Here is a 21656-nt window from a genome sequence, read left to right on the forward strand (position 1 = left end):
ACTAAGCAAACAGAGCAGGGTGTTTTGGGGAGTAGGTGCCAACACTGCACTCCTCAGGTGAGGCTGAGGCCAGGAGGGGACAGATGGCCCCTCCCCTGCTGTCCCAAGCTTCACAATCAACACACGTTGGCCTGCCACTGGCCTCACAGCTGCCGGTTGCCCATGTCCACGTGGGTTTCTAACACAACCTCCTCCAGGTGAGAAGCCAAGGGTAGGCGGAGGCCCCATGGGGAATGGAGGGTTTCTCTTTACGACAGTACACGGCTAGACACTCCACAGGTAAATAAATATATAGAGTTTGGGCCTACTGAGTACAGCAATCAATCTTTTTTTTTTTTTTTTTTTTAAGTTACAGATAGGTATAGGTCAAAGGAGAGAGACCCCCAAACCACCCTTCATCCTTCAAAGCAGGTTAGGAATCAGAGTGGGAAACGAGGGGACACTGGGAGAGCTAGTACGCCCAGCTGACCAGTTGCACCACCTGGATTTGTTCTCTTTTCATCAGCCATGTGAAAAGTCCTGCATGGTGACACAAGCTTGTGGTCTCAGCACTGGGGAGGTGGAGGCAGGAGGCCAGCCAGCCTAGCTAATCAGTGAGCCTGAGGAACCCAGTGAGACCAATCTCTCAATTATGAGGTGGGCGTCCTCTGAGGAAGAAGATGCCTGAGATTGACCTCTGGCCACCATACACACGCACACACAAGTACATGAGCGTGTACACACACACACACACACACACACACACACACACACACACACACACACACACGTCCCTCATCATCTCCAACCCAGCCCAGCCCAGGCCAACTCTACCTCTTGAACCATTTTCTCAAAGTTAACTGGGGGTTGGGGAAGAGGTGCTAGGCTTGCTTACATCATTTTAAAGTTTAAAATATCATTTCCTATAGATATGTGTTCATAGATTTCTTTTTTAAAAAATTACTCCCAAAGTTGCTGGGCAGTGGTAGTGCACCCCTTTAATCCCAGAGGTCAGGAGGCAGAGGCAGGCGAATCTATGAGTTCTGTGAGTGAATTCCAGGACGGCCAGGGCTACTCAGTAAAACCCTGCCCTGAAAGACAAGATTAATGAATGAATTAACTAATTAATTAATTATCTCCACGGTGATGTACACCTGAGATCCTAACACTCCAGGGGAGGGAAGAGGAGACTCAGAAGTCCCGGGCCAGCCTGGGCTATCCATCAAGACTCTTTCAAAAACACCCACCAAAATAAGAAAGCAATTTCTCTCAAAGCAAAATAAGAAATCAAAACAGAACAGAAAGCTTTAGCAGCTGCCTCTGTGGCAGGGTGGGAGGGAGTAGGAACTCTGGGGCTCAGGCCTTCTGTCATTCTGCCTGAGCAAGGGGTCACAGTGCAGGCAGATGGAATCCTTGGTATTTTTTTCCTGCTGCCTTCTCCCCAGCCCAGGGTGACTGGGGTGTCTCAGAGGGCAGCCATAGTTCAGAGTAAGGTATAAGCAAGAGTCCAGTGGTACCACCCTCCCTCCCTGTGCCAGCTCACAGGAGTCTTGCCTTACCCAGAGAAAGGGCAGATGATGCACAGCATCTCATGTGGGACGGATGATGCATGGCTGAGGGGAGGACCACACCACGTTGCTCCTTCATCGGTTGCTGCTGTTAGAGCAGTGTGCTTACATGTTACAGCATATCAAGACCTGGAGACTCTCCAGGAACCGCTAGCCTCTCTCTCTGCCTACATCTTTTCTACAAAACAAGACCTGACCATGACCTCCTAAAACACCAGTTCTCAACGGCCCAGACCAGCGCCTTTCTTCATCCTACCCTTTCTCTCCTTTACCATCATCGAAAATTGAGCACTAGCCAGCGGTGGTGGCGCACGTCTTTAATCCCAGCACTTAGGAGGCAGAGGAGGAAGACTGCTGTGAGTTCGAGGCCAGCCTGGTCTACAGAATGAGTTCCAGGACAGCCAAGGCAACACAGAGAAACCATGTCTCAGAAAAACAAAAAAAGAAAAGAAAAGAAAATTGAGCACTGGCCCAGTTCCCATGTCAGGCCTAGTTTGCCTTCTGTCTTCCCCAACCTGCTTCATGCTGGAGGGGAGGTGCTTTCCTGCCTATACTCATGTTTTGTCCTTGAAGGAATGTGTCCAGTGCCCACTCAGCCTGCTGTTCTTTCACCCCACTGAAGAAGCAACCAGCCAGAGCACACCCCACTATGTGCACACACACACACACACACACACACACACACACTGGCATGGTGAGACCCACACCTAGATTTAAACTTTGAGCCCTAGAGACCAAGGCAACCCATGAGACAGGGTGGAAAATGACACTCTCTACGTGCTTTCAAGGTCCCTATAGAATAATCCTACTTATCTGTGCATGGGTTTTCCAAGACAACATAGTAGGCACTACAAGACGGGGAGCTGTGTATTACTTGGACCAGTGGCACCACAGTAGTGTGGTACCACACACAGTGGCTGAGTAACAGGTAGGTAGTGGACATCGTGTGGATACGCTGGATGAGAAGGGGTGATTCATGTCTCAGGCAGGAAGTAGCAAAGACCATGAAATCTCACCATGTGACTCAGAGGTTAGTTAATGTTGATGAATTTCTTCTGGAATATTCTGTTGAATACTTTGGACCACAGCTGACCATAGGTAACCAGAAACTGCAGAAAGTGAAACTACAACGGAAGATGACTGTACTGTGGCTTCTTGACCTGGACAATACCTTAACACAGGGAAGAGGAAGCCTTTAACTTTTCTTACCCCCTCCACCCCACCAGAGAAAATAGTCAGGGCTTGGACTAGAAAATTGATGCTTAAAAGCTTTCCCAGGGAGTTCTAACAACTGTACAGCCAATTTTCACGCGCACCTGGGTGTGTTCTGTATATATGAATTTGTGTGAACATACATATGCAAAAGTGTATATGCATGTGAAGGCCGGAGACTGTGTTCCTCAGCATCTTTCTACCTTCATTTTTTAGGCAGGGTCTCTCACTGAGCCGGTGACTCACAGATTCAGTTAAGCTAGCTGGCTAGAGAGCTCCAGGAACCCACCTGTGTGTGCCTTCCCAGGGCTGGGATTACAGGCATGTGCAAGCTGGATTTTTACCTGTGCAACTGAATGTGAACCCGGGTTTCCCATGGTTGCTTGGCAAGCATTTCACTGACTACACCATCCTCTGACATCTTCTCAACCAGTTTTCCAAAGTTTTCCTGAACCCAAAAGGATTAAAGTCTGCTTCGCCCCCTCCCCCAGAGTCAGCACTTGGTGTGTGACTGTCCTCCCATCCAACTCTGGGAATCCCCTGCCGTCCTCACGGGCCATCTCTCAGCAGCCTCTGTGGGGCTCAGAAGCATCAGCTAGATCTCACGCTCTCTCGAACTCCGGGACCAGGCTTGTGCCAAAAGAGAGCAGCAGGCTTTTAGCAGTAACTTCTGGGTTTCCGACTTTCACAAGCCTGGGAACCCTGTCCTCACTTGGAAGGGACAAAGCAAACAAGGCAGGTGGCTCTGTCCCCATTGTTCTCAGCCTGTGAGATGGATGGTCACCTGCCCTGTTGCTGGCAGCCAGCATTCACTGCTCCCATGAATGCCGAGTTTGGCCAGGACTGGCTGAGCCAGGAGTTCAGTGAAAGGCTGGGGGTGGGGTGGGGGGGTCTGAGCTCAGAATGGAATATCAGCAAGGACACTGAGGCACCTGGAAGGCTGGAAATCCCTGTGTGTGGAGGCAGCCACAGAGCACAGCTGCTTACCCAAGAACTGGCCTACAGGAAAGGGCCCTTCCCTCCCAAACACGCATACCAGCTGGCCCCTCTGGAGCCAAGCTCTTAGAATTTACCTGTGGCCGACAAGAGGGGGCATCGCTCATCTCCCCAGTCCCTACTCTATGCTAGTATGTGTGTCCTGTCAGAGATGCTGGGCCTTGGGCTTGTGACTTCATCCCTTTTTCACCACAGGAATCCAGAGCCCCAACTCCTCTCTGACCAAAGCCAAGAGGGTAGGCATCCCAGTGTGTGAGGGAAGGCAAGAAATGCCTTCAGTTAGGCCTCGCAGGCCCACCAGGCTGAGGATTGCTAGGAAGAGAAGCTTCTAGGTTTAGGGCTCTGAGAAGCCCCCATACTGAGCTTATCATTTCCAGACAAGCAGGCAGGCCTCTCAGCCCTGCGCACTCTCCTGTGTCAAATGGTAGGAGCTCGTGTGTTAGTCACCCCCTCCTTCCTCTCCTCCACACAGCAGTCCCCAGCATCTCAGGCTTTCATACCTCTCCGCGACCCCTTTCTATAGCACAAGACTCTTCAAGGGGAGCCCGAATATCCTGGAATACCCCTGTTATCCCAGTAGATTGAGGAATCTGTTGAGAGGGTCTGTGATATGACGTGCTTGAAACCACACAGCAAGCTGGTAGCCGAGCCATAAGAAGCCCCAACTCCCAGTGGAGGGTCCCTTTCCAAAGAAAAACCTGACTTTCCAGTGTCAACCCCGGACTGTGTTGGGCAGGTCAGAGGAATGCCAAAAAGCACGGTCTTCTGGGTGTGTGTTGTGGCTGTTGCACTCTGGAGCTCACAGCAGTGATGGATGGTTACCTGCACAAGACTATCAAGTCAGCCAGCAATCCCAGCATGCATCAGGGAGGCGCTCATGAGGGTCCGCCCACCCCTAGCTGAGGAGCCAGGCAGTTGACGCCTGCTAGGGAAGGAGGGATTATTTTCTTAGGGATTGTGGTTTAGAGTAGGTTGCCCAAACACTAATTAGGGGACATGATGGTGGCAGGAGGGGCACATGTGGGGGGGATCATGGAGAAAGAGGGGGAGTTGTGGCGGATTACGATCAAGAACGTAGTATCCACATATGGAATTGTCAGAGAGAAGTTTGCTGTAAAGTTTAAGAAAGAAGATTCTAGGTAGCTGTGGGTGAGTGAACCACAGGAGCTATGGTCACACGCTCTTATCTAGACCTCGCTCCATCTCTAGGGTGCGCGCACACTTAGGCTCCCTATTTTATTCAGTTCAGTCCGACCTTGAGGAGAGACCAAAGGAAGCCATCCTCGCAAGGTTTCTAAAAACAGCGCCTTCAGCAAGCTATAAAGGAGGTCACTGTGGGAACCGCTGACTAGCCATCACCCCATCCATGGCAGACAAGCTGGGAAAGAGCTGGTTCATCGGCAGCTCAGGCGCGCCTGCTCGCCTCCTGACACACATGTCCAGACGGTCAAAGCCCTAAGTGTCCGGTTTGGGATCCTCCCTTGGGAATAATAACTCAAGGGCAAAGGTCCTGGATTTGAAGCAGACATCCCCAGGTTCTCGCCCCACAAGCAGGTCACCTGGGGCATACCCTGAGACCACACCCATATCTGTAAGACAGAAAGACCGCGGTTCCACTTGGACTAGGGCAGAAATCAGGGTGCTGGACACACAGCACGAAGGGTCTGAGAGGTACTTCTGTTCTGAGGGCCAGGGTCTGCTGTGTGAGGCTCTGTCTCTGGTCTCTCGTCACCACCCTGAAGGTCAGAGAGGGCTCAAGTCTGGTGGATTTCCGCTCGTGTGCTCCTGTAGGCACCTGGCCGCGGTTCATCTCCACCATCTCCTTCTCCAGGAGGGCCACCCTCCAGTCCTTCATCTCACTTCATCACGCTGCCGCGCATCTGTTTATCTGACTCATTATGTGTACTGCCTAAACAGGTCAGAGCTCAGAAGGCAGATGTCACTCACACCATTAAACCCAAAGCAGAAACCCCTGGGGACAGCACTCCACATTAACCAGTCTGCCTGTGGGGGCATGTTGTGAGCGCAACCATGGCTGAGGTGGGTGGGGTGCACTACTAGTGCAAGGGGATAGGAAGGGCTCCCAGGCCCCGGTGGCTTCCCCACTGCCAACTCCTTGTGGACTTTGGAACTAGATTTCTAGAAGAAAGAGATTGGGTGGAGAGGGGAGGGTGGGACTGAGCAAGGGATGTCCAAGGTCGTTGAAGGTCCGTCCACAGGTCTTTTGGTGCATGCCACTACCTTGGGCCCACCTGGGAGGAGAGAAGGAAGCGCTTTCAGATCCCTGCAGCGCCCCATTTCCCGAGGCTACCAGCACTGTCCTGTTCACTTAAGTGCAGCTGTCTGGAAGGGTCTCCCAGCTCCTGCCTCCCACTTCCAGGTTATACCCACACCCTTAGGACTGTGGCCGACTCTGTCCCATTGTGTCCCTCAGGAGATGTCACAGACAAGGTAGCAAGCTTCCCCACCTGCACATACATCCCTTCTTCCTGTGGCTGTCAGCCTGGATAATGAGTAACTAATTCTACCTACCCTTAAAGGCTGGGTTTCTGATGATAAGGGGTCATGAGGCCGCTCATTGATTATAATTTGTTTAAGATGACCAGCGGTTAAACTGTAAACCTCATCGCTAATTAAAAAATAAATGCCTACAGGGGTGCGAGGTGCCCCCTACTAACTCCGGGAAGCAGTCTACTTGATTGCTTAGCCCCTTCACACCCAAATCTGTCCTCTTGAGAGGCTGCCATTCATCCATGCTTCAAGTATGATCTTGCTCCCGTCTTCTTCACAAAGCTCCCTGCCGGCTCCTTCTAAGAGCCAACCACCTGTCACGAAACCCTTTCCTTATTGCCTGACTCCAACGTAACCCCCCCCAACCCCCCTACCCCGCCCCCGGCTGTGGTCCAAGTCCATTTCCTCTACTTTAGTCACTGGCTGGAGACAGACAACAGCTGGCCTCCATCCTCTCTGGAATAAATTGTACAAGAAACTGCCAGGAACTGGGCACAGGCATCTTGGCATGGATGGTACTCTGTGGGTCAGGAGAAGGAGGGGCAGTGAGGAATGCTTTCTCTGCCTCAGTGGCTTCTGAGACCCAGACTCGACCCCCTAGAAGACTGAGTCACAGCTGAGACTATGATACCCCCACAACCCCAAAACCACTGGATAAGAATACAGGGGACTATGACCCTGAGCATACATATGACCCTGAATATGACCTATGAATATACATATGACTCTCAAATCTCATGGGGGGGTTCTGTCTACAAGACCCTCCCAATTCAGTGACCGCAGGGATGACATACAGAGGAACCCCAAACATTGTGGGGAAAAGTGGCCCCTCACCACTCACCGCCCCAACATGTGGGAAAACAGAGGGGCCACCCAAAATAGCTGGCTCTGCTTTTCTCCTCTATGAACAGTCTCCCGCCCACCTATTGTCACAGGCCAAATACAGTGTGGGATGTGACCAGGTTCAGCACAGTGCCATTTTGTACTGAGGTGATGGAAAAACACAACCCAGGCTCTTCCAGGACAGAGGAGCTAGGCTGAGGTGAGGGTTGCGGTAGGAGCTAAAGAAACCACCCACCTTCACTAACCTGGGGCCCAGGACCAGGGACAAGCTAGGCAACAGGAAATGGAAACTTTGTTGCTGGCACAGCACAAGAATCTTAGCAGAGACAGAGGCCCACAGCCAAAACTAGGGGCCAGAAGTAAGCAGGACCCTGCCCAGCTCCCACACCTGTCCTCTCCTTCCCCCAGGGCCATGGACAGTTTTGTTTTGTTTTGTTTTGTTTTTAAAAAACAGGATCTGGCTAGGTAGTAAAGACAAGCCAGCCCACAATTAGCTGTGTAGCCCAGGCTGGCCTCAAATTCTGTGATCTTCCTACCTCAGCCTTCTGAGTGCATGCTGTGTTCTTCTGACTAGGCTACCTAATAAGGCCTTTTTCTTCAAGCAACTACCATGAGGAATGCAAAAACAAAAACAAACAAACAAAACTCCAAAATCTTTAGATTCTTCCCAGACCCCCGGCAAGCCCTCAGGTCCTCCTGCTGAACACCCAGCAGACAGGTCTGTCCAGTGCTGCTGCCCAATCCCCTAACACTGAATGAATCATGGCTTCAGTTTTTTCACTTATAAAAGACACGCACCTTTAATCCCCCCCAGCACTTACTTGGGAGGCAGGGACAGGCAGGATCTCTGAGTTCAAGGCTAGCCTGGTCTACAGAGTGAGTTTCAGGACAGCCAGGGCTACACAGAGAAACCTTGTCTCGAAAAACCAAAAACAAACAAGACTAAAATACAAATACTATCACCTCCCCAGCAATTAACAGGATATAGTCCTCAGCATTAGAGCAAAACGGTCTACAGCAAGCATGAAGCCAGGCAGATGCCCCTCGACCACAAACTTGTAGTTTATAGATATTAGGGATTATGGGAAAAGGTGGGCTGGGTGTTGTCATGGAAGACTGAAGGAAGAAGTCACCTGAGGCTCAGGCGGAGAAGTGTCCTCCTCAGAGCAACAGGAAGGGCTGTCTTGGAATCGCCAGAGGGTCCATCTATCCTCACATCTGCTGAAGCAGAAGTCCCCCAGCTGGGCCAGCAGTCCAGGCTGGAGAGATGGCTCCTCAGTTAAGAGCACTGGCTAACTCTTCCAGAAGACCAGGGTTTGATTCCCAGCACCCACATGGCAGCTCACAACCATTTGTTAACTCCAGTTTCAGGGGATCCCCTCTTCTGCTTTCTGGGGGGACCTGGCACACAGACATACATGCAGGCAAAAACGCCGTGCAAATAATAAAATATCTACGTTAGTAAAAACTAAGCCAGTGTCCGGCTTCAGGACACATCCTGCCCTCGTTGGGGCCTTTGGCCCACCCCATTCTAACATGAGGCTTCTGGAAAACAGGGTGAGACCAGATGGGAGGACAAGGAAGGCTTTTTCACCTCCATTCTCCCCAGGCGTCTCTGAGCCATTCCTTTCTATGGAGGGACAAAGGGGCAGCTGTGTCTGGCTGCTGCAAATGCCTTGCCAGCCAAGGGCCAGCACCCCACCCATATGCAGGGCAGTCACTCAACCCATTTAACCCAAAAAAGGTGGGACCAGAGCTGTGGCTAGATGTTCCTTTTGCCATGCAGCTTGGAACGGAGCCAACTGATTCATTTAAGGCTTTGCTGAGCCACAGCCATGTGCCCAAAAAGGAGCAAAACAAAGGCAGTACAAGCCACTGCCTGCCTGGGAGGCTCTGTAGCCAAAGCAGAGGCCAGGCTGGCCGAGGGAAGAGCTACGCAAAAAAGATACCATGGGAGGACAGAGAACAAGCGAAGCAACCAGGCTAGGTCAGTCCCTGGGGCACACACTCACCCCCCTTCAAGAGTAAACAAAAGGCAGGAGGCAAAGGCACAAAGACAGCAAGGCACCTAGGCATGGTGGCATACGCCTGCTACCCTAACGCTCAAGAGGCCGAAGCAGGGGGCTCGTAAGTCCAAAGCTAGCCTGGGCTGCACGGCAAGAATTTGTTGCTAGCTTTGGACTTATGAGCCCCCTGTTTCGGCCTCTTGAGCGTTAGGGTAGCAGGCCTATACCAAATAAAACTAAGCACTAGCCGGGCATGGTGGCACATGCCTTTAATCCCAGCACCCCGGGAGGCAGAGGCAGGCGGATCGCTGTGAGTTCGAGGCCAGCCTGGTCTACAAAGTGAGTCCAGGATGACCAAGGCTCCACAGAGAAACTCTGTCTCGAAAAACAAAACAAAAAAATAAAAAATAAAACTAAGCAAACCCTATGGGAAAAGGCTAGGAATAGAGGAAATCCCTTAGGCATATACCCCACCCATCCCACTTCCCTTCTCCCTACCTTAGAGTCTTCTAACAGCCCTCCCCAGATCAGGAACACAGATGACTAGGCACACGCAAGTATGTGGTATTATCAGCACCCTCATGTTGTACGCCAGAGGCTTAGATATGATGTGAGCCCCCTCCCACCCCCCCACCCCACCCTGACTCTGCTCTCACCCCCTGCAAGGGTTCTTGAGCTGAAATTTAACCTCCATGGTGAGATGTTGAGAGGGAGGAAATTTAATCCAACTGTGGTGTTCTGAGCTGTGCTTTAGGGAGGGGATCAGAATACGATGTGGTCATCAGGGTGGGGCCCCTATGAGTGAATCTTAGTAGCTTTCTAAGAGAGCAGATACAACACGCACACACACACATCCCACAGTCTCATACACTGATACTTGTTTTTCAGCATGTGCTGTGACGTATCACCTCTGGATGCTGCCAGCAAGAAGCCCATCGTCAGACACAGCCCTTTGACAACGGGGCCAGAACTGAGCCAAAAATCAACCTCTTCTCTTCGCAACTTTCAAAGTCATCTGTAGTTACTGCATTACTGGCAACAGAATACAGACCAGCATGCAGTCCAGCAGAACTCTCTACACTAAGAGATAGGCTCATCTGTGCAGTCTCATGTGGCTACTGAGCGCTTGAAACTCAGCCAATAACTGAGCAATGCAATTTGAACTTTCTTCGTGTATTCGTTTAAACAGCTTCAGTGAGCGGTATCATAGTAAGAATCCCACTTGTAGACACCATATCAAGCATGTCCTCCTAGGTGTGGATCCTTCCTGGACCTCAGGCTGACTAAGCCTCAGGCCACTGTCCACAATAACCAATTTCAGATCTTGCCTGAGCTCCCTGTGTTTCCTGTGAGATTTCTTGGGCCCCCAAGGAACGTGGCAGGGCTGGAGGTATATAGGAGTTAGGGCCTCACTTGTTCACTCCAGAAGTGTCTTCCCTTGTGCAAGACACCCAACCAACCCCAGGGACAGCTATACAATGGAGCTATGTATGTGCCTTTCTTGGCCCGAGTTAGGTCGGATGACCGGTCTTTAAACTTGGTGTGCGTGCGTGCACGCGTGCTTGTGTGTGCATGTTGATTTTGGCTGTCTTCCGCCTCCACTTTCCCCTTATTTTTTCAGATAGGTTCTCTCAATAAGCCCTGCTTGGCTAGCAGGGCTGGCCAACAAGCCCCACCAATTCTCCTGTCTGCTTCCTCCGCCCTGGAATCAGAGGCACACACTGCTGTGGCTGGCTCCATCCACAGGCATGGAAACCTGAACTCGGTTATGACAATGGAGCCATCTCCCCAGCTTCATCTCAAAAGCGCCAAACTTATTTCCACCAGGTCCCAAGTCTCTAAGTGGCATTACTGCTCAGCAGGCTACTCAGCTCTAGAAAGTTCTTGTCATCCCAGGCACTGGCTTCCCAACAGGTTACACTCTAGTAACTAAACTGAAACAGCTTGTCCACTGTTCAGGCTTTCAGAGGGCATTCTGTTAAAACCAGCTTTGTGTTCCCTGCACATTAAAAACACAATACAACTGCATTACAGAAAATGTGCACGGTAGAAAGAGAAAGCCATCAATAATCAAGTTTCCAAAGCGTGGCCCTGCTTGGCTTCTGTTTTTAAACTGAGTTTCTGTGACTCAGGGCTAAACTCACAACCCCCCAGCTTGTTTTTGTAACTCTGAAGTGTGGCTTGAACCTCAAGCCTGCTTTTAAAATCACTCAGTGGAAACCACCATGTCCCAAACAGCTCAGGCATAGGGGCTTCCATTCGGTCTGAACAGGGGCCACCCATGCCATAGGCAGAAGCACACCGATTTGACCAACAAATAAACACTGGCTGAAACAGTGGGAACAGAGCTGTGGAGCAGAGCGTGCAACGGTTATGAGGACAGATGGGAAACTGGCTTCAGGAAGCTCAGTGTGTGGGGAAATCTTAAGCACAGAGAAGGGCTAGGGTCAGTGCTTGCAAAACAAACAAAAGAGAAGATACATAAATGACCCCCCCCCCCCAACAGAACAAGCAGGGCAGCCGATGGCACAGAGCCTCAGTCCTTGGGCACTGTAAAGGAAAGACTGTCAAAACACACCTCTGCTCATCTTCAGTGTGCTAGGTAGCAAGAGAAACCTTCTAGAATAGTACCCCAAAGTCCCCTCCAGACTCCACAGCTGCACCTCCTCTGATGGGGATGGAAGGGCACTGCCATACAAACCCCTAGGGAGGAGCTGACATACCTTCACCAACAACCTGCTGACCTGACCTGTCTCATGGAACAAAATGTCCTAGCCAAGAGGGTGCTGCACAGATGTGGGGCAGCAGTGTTGTCAGCCCCCAGGGTGCTTGCTGGATGGGGAGAGTCTGCCTAGACCACCTTCCGGGTTGAAGGAGGGCATATGGAAATTTGCCCAGGGAGGTCTGGGACAGTGCTGTATCTGGTACTGGAGGCTGCTGGCAGGCCAGGAGGAGGAGGAGAACAAATTAGCTTGGCTCCAGCCATTCATTAATGGTTGCTCATTAATGATTACTCTCCAACAGGGTCTCGGGTTTCAGATGCAACGGGGTACAAGAGCCCTATGGAGAGGGCGGGAAAGAAAGTGGACATAACAAACTCCAGAACAGTGTACTGAAAGATGGGGCTCAAAGGAAGTCAATCAATCCCCAGACCCAGCATCAGGGGATACCACCATAACACCCCAACCCACGTGTTCTTTCTCTTTCTTTCTTTTCTTCTCCTTCTTCTTCTTCTTCTTCTTCTTCTTCTTCTTCTTCTTCTTTTCTCTCTCTCTCTCTCTCTCTCTCTCTCTCTCTCTCTCTCTCTCTCTCTCTCTCTCTTTTTCTTTTGAGACAGGCTTTCTCTGTGTAGCCTTGGCTGTCCTGGACTCAACCAGCTGGCTTTGGAACTCACAGAGATCCCTCTGCCTCTGCTTCCCTGTGTGCTGGGATTGCAGGCATGTGCCACCATGCCTGGTTCCAACCCATATTTTCTTACTGGGAGGGTCTATGGTGGCTACAGTATGCTATGCTCGTACCTGTTTCTGAGCACTGTATGGTAACTACCCCAGCACACACCAAGAACACTGAGCCCCACTGACCTCAAAGGAAAGTAGAGTGCATCTAGTATTTCTCTTTATTCCCACAGCCCTTTAGGCCACCACTGAGCATACATCTGGCACTCCCTGTTTAATTGGTCTTGGTGAACAAGTCTTTGGCTCAGTAGGGTTCAGAGACCTTGTCTGGTCACACAGCAAATCTCCTGAGGCTCCCCAAACATAAGCTATTGAGTCCCATGCGTTGGGCTGGCCATTTCAATGGATATAAGGCTGGCCAGGCGTCTAGGAGAAGGGACTTGGGGTGTGTGGTAAAGCTGTTAAGCAGGGCAACCTCCCTCTTCCTGCTATCTACTTTGGGGGTGCTGACAAGACACTCCTGCACCAGCCTGCCCCACTTAGCCTGCTCAGCACTTATCCCCTTGTTAGCTCTGGAGGGGAGGGGGGGCAGGGATGCTGGGAGGGGAAGGGCAACCTTCCAAAGCCAACATTGGCAGGATGCATTCCACAGCCCAGGGGACATGAGTTTTGTTTGAACAGCAGTGGATGGGGAGCAATGGGTCTGACCGTCCTTCTATTCCAGGGTCTGTGGACAGGTGCCTACCTCCATCCTGCATGGAGGATGGGGCCCAGGAGCAGCAAGAACCCTACAGTAGACACAAAGGCCATCCTGGCCAAAATAAACACCCATAATGTTCTCTTCCCCAACCCAGCCCCCTGTATGCTACAAGCAACCTATCTGTCCCTGGCAGGACTGTGTCTGGGTGGCGTGTGAACACCAGAGAATACATTACAGATTCTCTCTCAGGTGCTAACCAGTGTCCTATGGGGGGACGGGGAAGCCAAGTACAGATCTATCTGTACTATCTATCTGCCTATCACAAGTACAGATCTAATTGACAGAGAGGTGACACTTCACAACTAGGAGATAATTACACCTGGACTTGGACTCTCTTTGTAGACCAGGCTGGCCTCAAAGTCACAGAGATCCGCCTGCCTCTGCCTCCTAGGATTAAAGGCGTGCACTACCATCACCCCACTAGCTCCTTAACTCTTGTTCATGGGGTCCTTTCTGACTGTCCCCTGGCCCACAGTCTTGCCAAAGGATAAGCGGCTAACAAGGTGTATGAAGGCCAACCCGTTACGGGTGTTGAAAATAGGGGTGGGGAAACAAGCTGGAGTACAGGCACTGTTGACAGCTCTTGCATAACCTAGGTTTTTCCGATTTAAAAGTTTTCACTTCTAAAGTGGTAAACAGACCTATATATGTGGTCTATTACAGCAGAATAAGGTACCTGGGTATCTATCAGGGCAAGTCCTGAATCTAGGAGCAACCAGGGAGCGTGAAAAAGACATGGGTCTGAAGAGGGCGTGGGGGGTGGGGGGATGTAGCTCAGTTAGAGCGCTTGCCTAGCGTGCACATGCTTGCAATTCCAGCACTCTAGGTAGGGGTTCAAGGTCATCCTGTGATAAGGCAAGTTCAAAGCCAGCCTGGGCTACCTGAGACTATCTCAAAAAAATAAAATAAAATAAGTGAGCCTAGCAAGTCTCTAAAATAAACAGCAGGGCTGGAGAGATGGCTCAGAGGTTAAGAGCACTGACTTGCTCCTCCAGAGGTCCTGAGTTCAATTCCCAGCAACCACATGGTGGCTCACAACCATCTATAATGTGACCTGATGCCCTCTTCTAGCATGCAGATATACATGCAAGCAGAGCACTGTATACATGATAATAAATACAATTTTTTAAAAAAATAAATAAAATAAACAGCAGCCCGCTGGCTCCAGACTCAAGCCTGGGTGCAAGCAGATAACTAGCTGGGTAATCCTGGCTAAGTTATTCAACTTGTGTGCAAGATTTCTTATCTCAAACCATTTACTGCTGCTGCTGTGTGTGGCTGTGTGCCCCACTTTGCCACCCCTCCCAAGTCATCTCTTAACAGTGGATCTCAAAGTCCCCTGGCATAGTGGCACATGCCTTTAATCCCAGCACTCCAGGAGGCGGAGCCAGAAGGATCTCAGTGAGTTCAGGGCCAGCCAGGGCTACATAGTGAGACCCTGTCTCAAAAAGGAATAACAACAGTATAAATTACAAAAGCTCTTTGCCCAAGTAGGGGTGCATGTCACAGGCATGCAGGGCTGCAGAAATGCCTCTCCTCCCGCGGAAGGTTGACCTAAAGTCTGCTGTCTGCCCAAGGTCCACAAGGATCAGCAGAAAGCATCCTAATATCTCAAGATCAGCAGTCAACCTCCTCGCCCCCCCAAAGCCCCACCCCCAGACCACTGGGAGGAGTTGTTGCCAGGGGCCTTTTCCGTTTGCAGGGCCAAAATTCCTGGCTGCTGGGGCGGTGACCAGGAGAGCCACTGGCAGGTGTGGCGATCACCTCTGACAGACTGACCTGCCCTCGAAGGCCACTTTTCCCCAAAGCCTTTTCTTCGTTAACTGCCTGGCCCCCAGCTGTAATTGCTCCTCATTTCTCCTCCCCACCCCTGGTAAGCATGGTTGTCTTAGACAAAGTTGTGTAACTTTCCCTAAAGGGCTGGGCCTTGGCTCCAGCAGCCTAGTTAAACAACGACTAAGCTCTTCCAGTCTTAGATTTTTAAGCTGTGCAGCCAGAGAGGTGCCCTCAATGTGAATCACCCCCATGCAACCTCCAAGATGGGCTGGAGAAACCGGTTAACAGCTCCTTGGTTGCAGACTCATGGGCAGCTGAGTGGAGTGCTGGAGAAAGCCCCCCCCCCCGGGGGATGGGGGGAGCGGGTCGCAGTGAGATCCCTTCTGTCCCAGGCTTTAGCCTGGTCCCTTGCTGCACCACTGGGAGCTTCTCACACTAGCAACAATTACCTTTTCTTCCATCAATGCTCACAGCAGGGAAGCTAGCCCCCCAGATGTGGGGGGGGGGCTGTGTTGGGCAGGGAGGGGTGTGCTGGGCAGGTTAAGATAAGAAGTGAGGTATAAGCAGGCTCTGTACCCCAAAATACAACCAATCCCTTTGTGAATTAAAGGCAATGTTATAAGGATGTGGAGGGCTACAAAGATGGCTTGTCATGTCGTTCAGATTCTCAGAAACCAAGTGACACCTGACAAGGTAAGGTCATCATCTGAGGCTGTAGTGAGATATAGACAGAGACAGGAGAATTCCCAGAAGCCAGTGGTCCAGCTAGCCTGCTGTACCAGGCAGTGAACAAAGCACGTCTCAAACAAGGTGAAAGCAAAGAACTAGCCTTCCTTCTGCACTATGGCACATGCACACACACACACACACACACACACACACACACACACACCCGTGCACAGACAACCAAGGATACCAAACATACATGCACATGCACACACAAAGGTTTTTGTTTAGAAATGGGCTGTTATCTCTATGAAGAAAGGCCCAGAGCCAGACCCGAAAACACTACTGCTCCCCTCCAAAACATCCAACCTGCATCCCGGGATAGCTATGCATTTTGCCCAATACATTTGCAGATCATGTCAGGTAATGCCAACAGGTTAGACAGTTCTGCCACCGGCTTAGTCACTCCTTACCAGTTGGATTAGAAATGGGATGGAGTGCACTTGGTGGTGTCCCTCCCAGTGTCAAGCCCTTGGAGGAGGCAAATGAATGGTTCTGTAGCCCCTTGGAAAACACGGAGGGTGAGGTGGGCACAAAGCCTCCATGTGCAAGCTTTTTAAAAAACTAGGTCACCTGGGTGCTATAGGGAACACCCTGCAAAGACTTCTGCCTGTGTGGTAGGCCAAGGGGTGGATAGGCCCAACGTGCTGTGGTGCAGATCTGTCGCACCACAGACACACTATCAGCTAGAGGGCCGCCTCCTCTCCTGCAAACAGCCTTGGCCTTCTCAGAGCTCCTCCTTGCAAGGCTCTGAAGATTAAACATGGGCAGGAGCATGCACACATACAGGCGGCTCGCCCCAGCCACCCACATTGGCCTTCCTGATGTCCCCAGAACACAGCCTAAGGGCATTCCCTAAACAGCAGGAAGGACCTGGCCGAGCTGCTACATCCTCTGAGACATCTAGAACCGCATGTGGCGTGTGCTCAGGCTTAGTCAGTCTGCACTCAACACGTGCTTCTTATCTGCTGCAAGAGGGCCTGACATGTGTACTCTAGTTCCTTGAAAGTAGAAACCTGAAGACCAGGACTTGGTGACCACAGTCTGGGCCTCCAGCAATTCAGGAAGAGTTTGGGGAAAGTTTACAAAACAAAAGATGGCAGGCATGGGGCGGGGTGGGGTGGGGTGGGTGGAGTTGGGAATGGGCGGTTCCTCTGGTGATAGACCTGACTGGGAAAGCTGTTTACTGGTAACTCCCATCAAAGGGGGTTAGGGTCAGGGTTAGGGTTAGGTGACAGCAGGGAGCTTGCGGGGGCAGGGGTGCGCTGTTAAGTTTGACAGACCCACTTCTCCAAAACTCCAAAGAGCAGTGTGGCTAGGTGCTTACCCATCTGGCTCATTTATAGAGCCAGGGAAGGTGAGTTAAATTCCAGAAGGGTGCAGAATTAGGACTTCAAGTTTCAAATATGTAGTTACAGTGGGTGCAGTGGCGCATGCCTTTAATTCCAGCACTCCAGAGGCAGAGACAGGAGGACCTCCGTGAATTCCAGGCCAGCCTGGTCTACAAACTGAATCCAGGGCAGCCAGGGCTACACAGAGAAATCCTGTCTCAAAAAACCAAATACATAGCTAATTTAAAGCCTGCCTTTATATGAAAATCCTGCTTCAAAAATATCAAATCCACCCATCCCAGAAAGGACTTAAATGCCAGTTTTGATAAGCACAAACACACACTGAATGTCATTTACATGGAAGCTTTAAAAAAAAGTCTTCTCAAAGAAGAGAGCAACTGTCAGGCAGAGCCTGGTGGTGCGCGCCTTTAATCCCAGCACCCAGGAGGCAGAGGTAGGTGGATCACTGTGAGTTCGAGGCCAGCCTTATCTACAAACCAAGTCCAGGACAGGCAAAGTTAACACAGAAAGACCCTGTCTCAAAAAACAAAAGAAGAAGAAGAAGAAGAAGAAGAAGAAGAAGAAGAAGAAGAAGAAGAAGAAGAAGAAGAAGAAGAAGAAGAAGAAGAAGAAAGCAAGCAACTGTACTTTGGTACTATGTTCTGATAATCCCCACACTTAAGAAACTGAGGCAGGAAAGTCACTCCAAGTTCAAGACCAGGTGGGGCTACACAGTAAAACTTGGGACCAAAGAGATGGCTCAAAGGTTAAGAGTCCACACTGCTCTCGCAGACGACCTGAGTTTGGTACCCAGCACCCTTGTTGGGCAGCTCACAACCACTGTAACTCCAGTTCTAGAAAGATGGCCTCTGCAGGCACCCGCATACTCATGCACAGACCCACACCATACACATAATTTAAAAGACAGAAGAATAGTGGTCTGGGTTGCATGGCACGTGTGACTAGAAGTTACAATTTATTATCGAAGGCTTTTCCACTTCATGGAAAGGAATAGTAAGGGTACAGAAACCCCCTCTTTGGCCATCACACATCACACGCATGTACTGAATTGTCATACTGTACGCACACACGTATACAACTTAAAAACACTTTTTAAAAGTCTGTTCTTACCCAGTAGCCCCTCCTGATGTAGTTTGAGGTGACAGGGTCGGGTGGAGTTGGCAACTGTCTCAGGGTTTATACTGCTGTGATAAAACACCACAGTCAAAAGCAAATTGGGGAGGAAAGGTTATTTGGCTTACACACTTCTACATCGCTGTCCATCCCTGAAGTAAGTCGGGGCGTGAACCTGGAGGCAGGAGCTGATGCAGAGACCATGAAGGAGTGTTGCTTATCAGCTTGCTCTCTTAGGGGGCACAGGACCACCAGCCCAGGAGTGGCACCGTCCAGTGAGCTGGGCCGTCCTGTATCAACCATCAATCAAGATCCTGGCCATCTTGTGGGGAGCATTTTCAGTTGAGGGTCCCTCTTCCCAAATAACCCTAGCTTATATAAAGTTAACATAAAACTACCCAGCACAGGAATAAACTTTTTATTGCATGTAAAATGTTTTATTGGGTATGGCATATTCAAGTCAGAATACAAACATGGAGGTCAGAGGGCAACTTTCAGGAGTCAGCTCTCTCCCAGGTTTTCTCACCTTTGCCTGCTGCGCCATCTCACTATCCATAAACATTGGTCCCTTCTTTCAAAGCCTGTGAGATAGCAAGGCCCGTAACTAACTACAGCTCTACCTGGCCAAAGTCACCTCGCTTCGGAGGCCTGGCCTCTTCCTCGTCAGACACTCGGGAGAAGGTGCGCGCCACTGAGCACCTGGGCAGGACAGGACATGAAGCATATACTTGCCTTCATACTTGGACACTTTGAGAACTGGGCCTGGCCACACGAATCTGGGGACAGGTGGGTGTGCCATGTTGGGACAATCTCATTTAAAGAGACCCAATCCTTGTCCAATAAATGAATGAGTATGAAGTAGTAAAATCCAGCCAGGGTCACACAGCACAAACTATGATATAGAGAAGCCTGGGTGGGGACTCCGGTTATGATCAGGTCTTGTCATCACAACAGCTCAAACGACGGTTTCCTTTCCCCACCTGAGTACAGGTGGACTCAGACAAGTGGGGCAGCCCTGAGGTGTGTGGTGCTCCAGATGAAGCTGGTAAGACTCCTGCTGGCCTACAGGACCAGCCTCCAAGCCACACAATAAGGGTCAAGGCCACCTACTACTCTGCATGGATAGGTCTTCCTAGACTTCAGACAAGCATCCCCTTTGTACGAAGGACCTGGTTAAACAGCTGCAGTCAGTTGACAGTAGGGCACGGGGGAGTGGGTGACAACAGTCAGAGAAGTACACAGTCCTGCCTAAATATTTCAGCAGGAAGCCTAAATATTTAGATGGTGAGAGGGAAAAGAATGCATATTGCAAAGCTAATCAAAGAGCCCTGGCCACCAAGAGAGTAACACGAGTGCTGGTACTGCCTGGCCCCTACGGAAGGCCCAAGGTGGCCTCCAACCTTGCATGGCCACCACCTAAGGGCGATGGTCCTGGGGCCACTTGGACCCAGATTTAACCAAGGCCTCAAACAGGAAGAGAGAAGTCAACATTTCAAGCCATGGTGGTACCCATCAGGGAGTGAACTGTGAGCTAACTGGGGGACTGGGAAATGGTGGGTGGCACAGAGAGTAAGGACTTGGTGGGTGTCCTCATCCTCCTTTGTCACCAGTCTCTAGATTAGGACTTCAATGAAACTGCTGGAGCCTGTCCTGCAGATCCAACACTGCAGGATGTCCATGACCCAGGGCAACAACCGGATATCCGAGAAGAGTCCCGGTGGGGATCCATGATTGGCAGTGTGGCAGAAGCCTGAGGCCTCGACCTAGACCAGTGACTCATTACAAAGAACATTTGCAAGAAGTGTGGGCAAAAACATACACTGTGGGACACACTATGACACACTCCTTTTGAGGAGGAGGCTGCAACAGGGAGGGAGGGTACAAAGGGAAGAGGAGCACCCATGGGGGTTGGGGTGCATGATGTAAAATTCACAAAGTATCAATAAAAAAATTAAATTAAAAAAAAGAAAAACTCAATGCATGCTGAGGCCTGTGGGCAGAGTTCAGGGACAAGATGCCCAGAGACGGGATACAGAGAGCTGCCATACTTAGGTCCCTGCTGTATGCGGTAAGCACGCTAAAAAGCTGCTGTGCATGAAGGCAGTGGAGTAAACCACTGTCCCATCCCATGGAGGGGACAACTTGCTTATGGTCACACCCACCAACACCCTGAATGCTTAGCCCTGCGCATCAAAGGTTTCTGAGACAGCAGGAATACTTGGCATTTTTTTTTTCTTTCTTTCACCATCAACACAACAGGATGCGTAGCATGAGGTCTGGGTGCCAATCTTCATTCTCCAAATTGCGAGGCCTCAGACACACGCGACAACCTCTACGGTTGTTCCGGTTACTTTTCTTGTTGTTGTAACCAGCTACCTGACGGCCGCTGAAGGGAGAAGGGTTTATTCTGACTTGCATAGAGCGCCTTATGGCAGGGAACGCATGCACATTCCGGTGTTCTAAACTCTACCAAGATGGCCCATTAAGCTCTGCTCACAGCAAGCACTCTGGGGCTTCGCTAGACCGCAGCTCCAAACTCTTGTACATTCCTCACGCAAAGCAGTGCCAAAAACCCACAGGTCATGTGACCAGGGTTACCACAGAAATGTCCCCCAATTCCTGGTACCGATTTACCTTTCTCACTGCGGCAGCAAAATATCTAAGAAAGGCAATTTAAGAAAGGAAGGGTCAGGCTGGAGAGATGGCTCAGCAGTAAAGAGCACTTGCTGCTTTTGCAGAGGACCCAGGATCAATTCCAAGCTCTGACACGGCCGCTCACAACCATCCAGAGTTACAGTTCTAGGGGATCTGCAGCCCTCTGCTGACTTCTGTGGACAGGGCACCAGATACGCACATACATACATGCAGGCAAAACATTCATACATATAAAACTTTGTACACATATAAAAAATAGAAATAACTTGCCAGGCATAGTGGTACACACCAGTAATCCCAGCATTCTGGGAGGCAGAAGCAGGTGGATCTGAGTTCGAGGCCAGCCTGTACAAAGTGAGTCCAGGACAACCAAGCCTGTTACACAGAGAAACCCTGCCTTGAAAAACTTTTTGTTTTGTTCTGTTTTGTTTGCTTTTCAAGGCAGGGTTCCTCTGTGTAGCCTTGGCTGTCCTGGACTCGCTTAGTAGACCAGGCTGGCCTTGAACTCAGAGATCCACCTGCTTCTGCCTCCCGTACTGGGATTAAAGGCGTGCGCCACCACACCCAGTACCAAAGAAATTCTTAACAGTCTCCCCCTTGCCCAAGCCCGGGCTCCAGTTAGAGGCTCTACCACTCATGAGCAAGACCAAGGCTTAGTTAACAGCAGAGAGCTTCATCCTTTTTCTTTGACGTATAGATTCAAACGAGAGCAGCAGTTACACCTTCCTAGGTCATAGTCCTAGAGACATAGAAAATGCCCCAGT

General features: G+C 50.6%; 1 protein-coding gene across 2 annotated transcripts in view; it reads right to left on the reverse strand.

Annotated features, from left to right (window-relative positions):
• Kcnk5 (potassium two pore domain channel subfamily K member 5) overlaps window positions 1–21656 on the reverse strand; it is a 44479-nt gene that overhangs the window by 13746 nt on the left and 9077 nt on the right. The gene's annotated exons all lie outside the window — the stretch shown is intronic.

Source organism: Acomys russatus, chromosome 3 (assembly GCF_903995435.1).
Source record: "Acomys russatus chromosome 3, mAcoRus1.1, whole genome shotgun sequence".
Lineage (NCBI taxonomy): Eukaryota > Metazoa > Chordata > Mammalia > Rodentia > Muridae > Acomys > Acomys russatus.